The sequence below is a fragment of the Corvus hawaiiensis genome, chromosome 6 (assembly GCF_020740725.1).
Source record: "Corvus hawaiiensis isolate bCorHaw1 chromosome 6, bCorHaw1.pri.cur, whole genome shotgun sequence".
NCBI classification, from domain to species: domain Eukaryota; kingdom Metazoa; phylum Chordata; class Aves; order Passeriformes; family Corvidae; genus Corvus; species Corvus hawaiiensis.
In genome coordinates this window covers 65176936-65183681 of record NC_063218.1, presented here as the reverse complement: position 1 = coordinate 65183681, position 6746 = coordinate 65176936, and the positions used below count along the sequence as shown (strand labels likewise).

The following is a 6746-nucleotide window of genomic DNA, read 5'->3' as shown; positions in this document are numbered from 1 at the left end:
ATGGGGCAGGGCAGGGAGCAGAATTAACCCTGCACCTCCCGTGGCCACTGCTGGCCTTTGTCTCTCTGTTGTGCCATCAGCCTGTGGGAATTTGCTGCTGCCACCCCACCTGGGGGCTGCGTGCTCCTGGCAGCCCTTCCCAGCCCCACAGCCGAGCTCCAGCGCTGCCTCCAGGCTGTGCTGGGAGAGTTTGCTGGGAATGTGCCTCATCCCTGGGAGTATCCTTTCCTTCCAGAGTGGAGGGACAGAGCTTCTGGGCTTGTCAGCTTCAGAGTTTGCTTGCAAAAGTCACTGCAGGGAAGAATGACAAGGAGGTTTGTCAGAGTGGTGCTGTCAGACCCCACCTGCCAGTCTGTGCTTTGGGTTGGAGGTTGTTGTGTATTGGCTCTGCAGGGAATCAATGTCCCCTTCCCACCTCAGCCCAGCAGATCCCAAGGGCTCTTCCTGGAATACTTACTCTTTGCTTCCCTTTGGGCTAACTTAATCTGCACCCTTCCATGAGCAATTCCTTGGCTTCTCCTGGAGAAAACCCCACGGCAGAGGCAGTGTGCAAAGGAGCCCAGAGCTGTGCTTGGAGCAGAGAGTGCTGGGTGCTGCGTGTGCCTCTGCTGCCCCAGGCTGGCAATGTCCCCATGGAACAGACTGGGCAAATGGGATTAGAGGGAGCACAATCCCTTCCTGGAAGAGGTTTTCTCCTGTGCAGATCAGGCACGGGGCAGGAAGGAAACTTTGGGAATCAGCTGCTTTCCCCCAGAAGGCATCACTCACACCAGCATGGATGACATGACCTGTGCCCACTGCTCACCATGCACCCAGCCAGAATCAAGAGCAAAGGTGGGTTTGGGTGTGAGCACTTGAAATAACTTTGAAAGAGAAGAAATCACCTTTTGCTGCTTCTTTCTTTCTTGCAGATGCTGGGATTGCCTCTGGGCACATGTGCTGAGCTCTCCCTGCAGGGAACTGTCAGGCCTTAACAGCTGTGAGGTTGTGTTCTTCTCAGTGGGGAACTGGAAAGAATTATTAATTAATTAATTAATTGCAGAAATGTTTTCTGAACCTTTCCCCTTTCCTGGTAGATCTTCTCTCTCTGCCTCTGAATTTACAGCTGTTCCCTGGTGTCATTGGTCCTGCCTGAATTCCTTGCAGCTCCTCACTGGGAAAACCTGGGATAACTTCGAGGGGACAGAGGAGACATTTTCAGCTGAAAACCTGGGGTGACTGAGAGGGGACACAAGAATTGTTTGTGTAGGAAAATGGGAGGGGATGTCGAGGGGAGCGAGGTGGCATTTTTGAGGGAAAAGCTGAGGTGATGTTTAGGGGAGAGAACATTTTTGGGGCAGAAAAGAGTTAATATTGCACAGGAAGGAAAAATTGGGGGGTAAAATTTGATGTAATCTGTAGGGGACAGAATGAATATTTTGGCATAAAAATGAGTAGTAGACAAATAAGGAAAATTTTGGAGGCAAAACTTGACAAAATCTCAAGAGTAGAGAATGAACACTTGGAGGGAAAAAGGAGGTGATGAGTACTGAGCATGGGGGAAAATTTGGGGGCTAAATCTGAGCTAATCTCTAGGGGAGAGCATGAACACACTGAGGTAACATGAGGGAATCAGTTGTGGGCAGGTAGGGAAACTTGTGTAAAAATAACATTAAATAAGCTGTAGAAAGAACATTTTGAGGTAAAAATGAGGTACTCAGTAGTAGATGGAAAACTTTGGGGGTAAATCTTGATAGAAGCTACATGGTAGAAAGGAAATAAATATTGAAGGAAGAATGTGGGAATCAGTAGTGGACAGGTAGGGGAATTTTGGGGGGTCAAACTTGAAATAATCTAAAGGTTGAGAATGAATATTTTGAGGTAAAAATGAGGTAATAAGTTGTGGGCAGTTAAGGAAAATTTGGGGGTTAAGTTAAACTTGAGGTAATCTCTAGGGAGAGTGTGACCACTGACATGAACTGAGGCAGTCACTGGGGCAAGGCAAGGAAATTTGGGGTGTAAAACTTGGGAAGATCTGTAGGGCAAAGAATGAACATACTGAGGAAGCAATGAGGTGATCAGTAGTCAGCATTAGGTAGAATTTGGGGGGCAAACCCGGAGGTAATTCTGTAGGAACAGTAAGGGTTTTTGAGAAAAAATCTGACCTAATTTGTAGGGGGCAGAATGAACATTTTGGGGATAAGACAGACATAACCTGTGTGGTTTTGGTTTTAAAATCTAGTCAGTGTACAGGGGACAAAATAGACATTTTGGTAATAAAATCCGAGTTCATCTGTAGAAGAAAGAACTCCTATTTTGAGGTAAAAAGGAGGTGATCAGAATTGGGCAGGTAGGGAAAACTGAGGGGGTAAAATGTGAGGTCATCTCTAGGAGAGAGCAGGAGCATCCTGAGGTAAACTGAGGGAATTGCTGTGGACAGGTGGGTAAATCTGGGGGGTAAAACTTGAGGGAATCTCCATGGTAGAAAATGAGTATTTTGAAGTAAAAATGAAGTACTCAGTGGTGGAGAGGTACAGAAAATTTTGGGGGTAGAATCTGAGGTGATCTGTAGCAGAGAGAATGCACTTGATGGGGTAAACTGAGGTAATCACTTATGGACAGGTAGGGAAGTTCGGAGGGGTAAAAATTGAAAGCATCTGTAGGGCAAAGAATGAAAAGATGGAGGTGGAAATGAGGAAAGAGGTAGTGGACAGGTGGGGAAAGTTTTGGGGCCAAATCTTGTGGTAGTCTCCAGAGCAGAGAAAGAATGCTTCCTTGTAAAAAATGAGGAACTCAGAAGGAGACAGATGGGGACATTTTGGGGGTAAAATCTCAGGTCATCTCAAGGTGAGGGAAGGACTATTTGGAGGTCAACTCAGCACTCACTGTGTCCTCCTTCCTTGGCAGCAGCTGGCAGGGAAGGGAGAAGAGGCCTCGGACTGGAGAGGGGCAGGAGAAAGGCACTGTGGGCAAAGGCACCTCCCTGGCATCCCCAGGGCACCTGTGGGGAACACAGTGGACACTTTGGGAGCAAAGGGAGGTGATTGCATTGTCCCTTTGGGGGATGCTGGCATTTAGATCATTCCATCCATTTGCCTGCTGAAATTGCCCAGCCCAGGGGCTTTGGCTGCCAGGGCAGCACAAAGATTGTTCCCTGTGTGGTGCCCAGATTTGGGGTTTGGCTTTGCTAGTTCAGGTGAATTCTACCCCAAGCCCTGAATTCCCTGCTGAATTGCCACTGGAATAGCCTCCCAGTGCCTCCTGGAGCATGGATATTCCCATGCAGAGCTGCCTATTTAACACCAGCTGTGTCAGGAACCAGCAGAGCTTCCAGGGAAGCTCAGCAGGGTCAGGGCAAGGACAGCTTCATGTTCCATAGAATTTGCTGTTTGTAACCCTCATCCCCCAGCCCCCCCCCAATGTCCCTGGGGGCACCTGACAGAGTTCCCTGGAATTCAGCTGCCTGCACCCCCCGAGCTCGGGCTCCAGGTGATGTTTTAAAGCAGGAGAAGGCGCTGGCCAGACGCGCTCCCAGCCCCTGCTGAGGCAGCCCCTGTGCCCACGGGAGGACTTCTCTCCCTGCAGGAGCTGATTTCATTCCAGAGCCTCAGGAGTGGCCTCTGCAAGTTCTTTTCCCTCAGGAAAGGGATGCACATCCCTGCTTTCAGGGCACCAGCAGTGGGAGCCACCTGGGAAAGCTTTCCATCAGTTGTGCAGTTCCAGCTGGCTCCCCAAAAACTCCCAACTCAATCCAAAGCGATTTCTCTGACTCTGACCTTTCATTTGAAGGCATCTCTGAGGGCATTGCTTGGCATTTCATTGCTGTGGGGGAAGCTTGCCTTGGCTTTAATGCTGCTGAGGGATGATGGCCTCAGGCTGGAAGGGAAGGCATTTTGGGTGGCTGGGACATAGCTGGCAGGAGTGTGGGAGGTCAGCACCAGGAATTGCTGTCTGAGCCCCTCTGCAAACAGCCCGTGCCGACATTCCCCGGTGCCAGCTGTTCCTTGGGGTATTTTTGGGGTGTCAGTGGGGTCTGTCAGGGCTGAAGCATCTCCGGGTGCCTGTTCAGAGCAGCCCCTGGCCGAGGGGCCGCGGGCAGCCCTTTATCCATGTCCATCCCAGCGCTGCCCGGGCAGCCCAGTGCCCGTTCCCGGGATGTGTGTTTGGCACGCTGTGTGCCACGGGCAGGACACTGCAGGCACAGCTCCTCTCTGCAAATCCAAAGCACAAGAGCTGCTGCTTCCCTTCCTGGGCCTCCCAGCCTTCTCCTTCCCCCTGTTCCCTGCCAGCTGGGACACACAGAAGGAGCACCAAGGAACACTCCTGGCAGTGAGCAGGAGTCACTGAGAGCTCTGTGCAGCTCTGGGCCACAAAAGCTGCCCCAGCCTCAGCAGCCCCTGGGATTTTGGGCTGTGAACACTCACCTGCAGGAAACGCCCCTCTGCAGGCAGGAGCAGCCCTGACACTCTTCAGAAGAACTTTGGCCATGGACCAAGTGAACCCTCAGGCCTTGCCTTGCTCATTTCTCCCTGGAAAGGGCCATGGAACGAGCACCTTGACAGCTGTTGGGTAAATCCTGGAAAGGGCAGGAAATCAGGGTTATGGGATGAGTTTTGTGTTGCCACACAACTAACTGATCACCTGTGTTGTTCCATGATCAGGGGCTGGGGTGTAAAGCAGCATTAGCATAAAAGAAGGAGCTGTATTTGCATAGGAATTACCTTGCTGGCACTTGGCATTCCCATCCCAGGCAGGACATTGCCAGGAGCTGAGATTGGCTTGGTTGGAGCAGTGTACTGAGAATGCCCAGGTGTGGGTTCAATCCCCAGAGGAGCCATTCACATAAGGGCTCGACTTGGTGGTCCTTGTGTATCCCTTCCCACTCAGGATGTCCTGTGCTCTGGAAATAAAGAATAAACAGTTTCCACTGGACTTTGAAACCCAGAGTTTTTGCATTGGAGCGTGCAAGCCCCAGAGAAAGCGGGGGAGAGGAAGGAGAGCATCAGATCTCACCCGGCAGGTATCGGATGAGCGGCTCAAGCAGCAGCGAGCCCCGGCGAGGCCCCGGTCCCGCAGCGGGCGCAGTCAGAGCAGGAGCGGCAGCAGCGGCCTCGGCGCCAGCGCCCGGCCCGGAGCGGCTCGTCCCGCTGCAGCCGCGCTCGTTGGGCGGGGCCGCGGCGGGCGGGAGGCCCCCGGGGGAGCGGCCCCGGGGCAGGGGGAGGCGGGCGCTGCTGTGCGCAGGGGGTGCGGCGGCCCCGGCAGCGCCGGGGCTGGGGGAGCTCCGCGTCCCCGCGGGGGCTGCGGGCGGGGCCGGGCCGGGAGCGCCGGCGCTCCGGTTGCGCCAGGGGGCGCCCCACAGGGCGGGCGGCGCTGAGGGAGCGGCGGCCTCGGGGGGTGCCGGGGCCAGCACGGGCGGTCCCCGCGGCCCGCCCGCTTCCAGGCGCGATCCAGCGCCTGCTGCGGGGAAGCGCCGCCCTCCCGGCGGGCCCGGCACCGGCACGGCCCCGGCTCCCCGCGGCCGCAGCGGGAGCGTAGCCGGAGCTCCGGCGGGACCCCGGCCCCGCGCTGGCCGCAGCCGGAGCGGCAGCGCCGGGCTCGGCCCCAGCGCCAATCCCGGAGCGGCTCTTGCCAGCCGCGGCGATCCCGATCGCTAATGCCATCCCCCGTCCCACCTCAGTTCTCCGGCCCCGGCAGCCGCACCCCGCCCGCCGAGGGACAAGCGGCTCGGCCCGGGACCCCCAGCAGACACCGACAGGACCCAGCCCCGAATCCCCGGGCCCGGGTCCCGTTCCCGGTCCCACCTCAGCGCCTCGGGCTCGGCGCAGCGCCGGGAGCAGCCCCCGGTGCCGGGCTCCGCACAGCGCCCCGAACGACGGTCCCGCCGCAGCCCGGGATGAGCAGGATGAGCGTTCACCGCACAAAGCGGAGCGGGCGCGGATCCGCCGGCATTTACGGGCGCGGGCGGAGCGGGGCGGGGCCGGCACAGGTGTGAAGGGCGGGGTCCGCACAGGTGCGCGGGGCCCCAGCGCGGCTGCGCGGGGCGGGGCCGAGGGGATTTAAGCCTCGGGAATCGGCCCCGCCGCCATTTGCTCCCTCGGCGCTCGGTGGGAGAGGCTGTGGCCGGGCCGGGCTCTATATCTCTCTATCTCTGTATTTCTTTTCCTTTATATTTACTTCTCTTCTCCTAACCCTCTCCGTTCTTCCCCCTCTGCCTCCCCTCCCCCACCCCCTACACCCCCCCCCCCTACCCCCCCCCCCTCTCCCCCCTAGCCCTCCCCTCCCTCCCCCCCGGCCCGGTCCCCCCCCATCCCCCTCCCTGTCCCCCTACACACCCCAGCCCTGCCCTACCCCTCCACCCTCTCTCCCCTTCTCCACCGTTCCTTCCCCCCCATCCCGGGTCCCCCCTGCTCCCTCACCCTGCTCCCCTTCCCCTCCCAATTCCCCCCACCTGCCCTCAATCCTCCCCCTCCGTCCCTCACCTTTCCTTCCCCCTCTACCTCCCCCTGTTCCTCTTCCCTCTTTCCCCCTCTGTACCTTGACCCCCCCCACCTGTGCTCCGTCCTCGTCCTCCCCCCCGTCCTTTCCTGTCCCCCCACCCCACCTCTCCCTGCACACCCCGAACCCCCCACCTGCGCTCCTTCTTTGACCCCCTCTGCTCCCTTATTCCCGTCCTCTGTCCCGTCTTTCCCCCGCAGCCGCGGGGCTCGGGGCGCCGGAGAATAAAGCCCAGAGGGCCGGAGCCCGGCGCCCCTGCCCTCGCTGGAGCC

The 6746-nt window shown here is 57.4% G+C and overlaps 1 long non-coding RNA gene across 2 annotated transcripts; it reads right to left on the bottom strand.

Annotated features, from left to right (window-relative positions):
- Positions 1–155: 155 nt before the first annotated feature.
- LOC125327410 lies at positions 156–6099 on the bottom strand. 2 transcript variants are annotated; one of them, XR_007204204.1, is made up of 6 exons: positions 5781–6087; positions 4701–4879; positions 4404–4555; positions 2866–2980; positions 885–1007; positions 160–291 (listed from the first exon to the last, which is right to left on the bottom strand). It is a non-coding gene; the product is annotated as an uncharacterized LOC125327410 (long non-coding RNA). The 2 variants fall into 2 exon arrangements; XR_007204203.1 differs by having other exon boundaries at positions 156–291; positions 885–2980; positions 5781–6099.
- Positions 6100–6746: the final 647 nt, after the last annotated feature.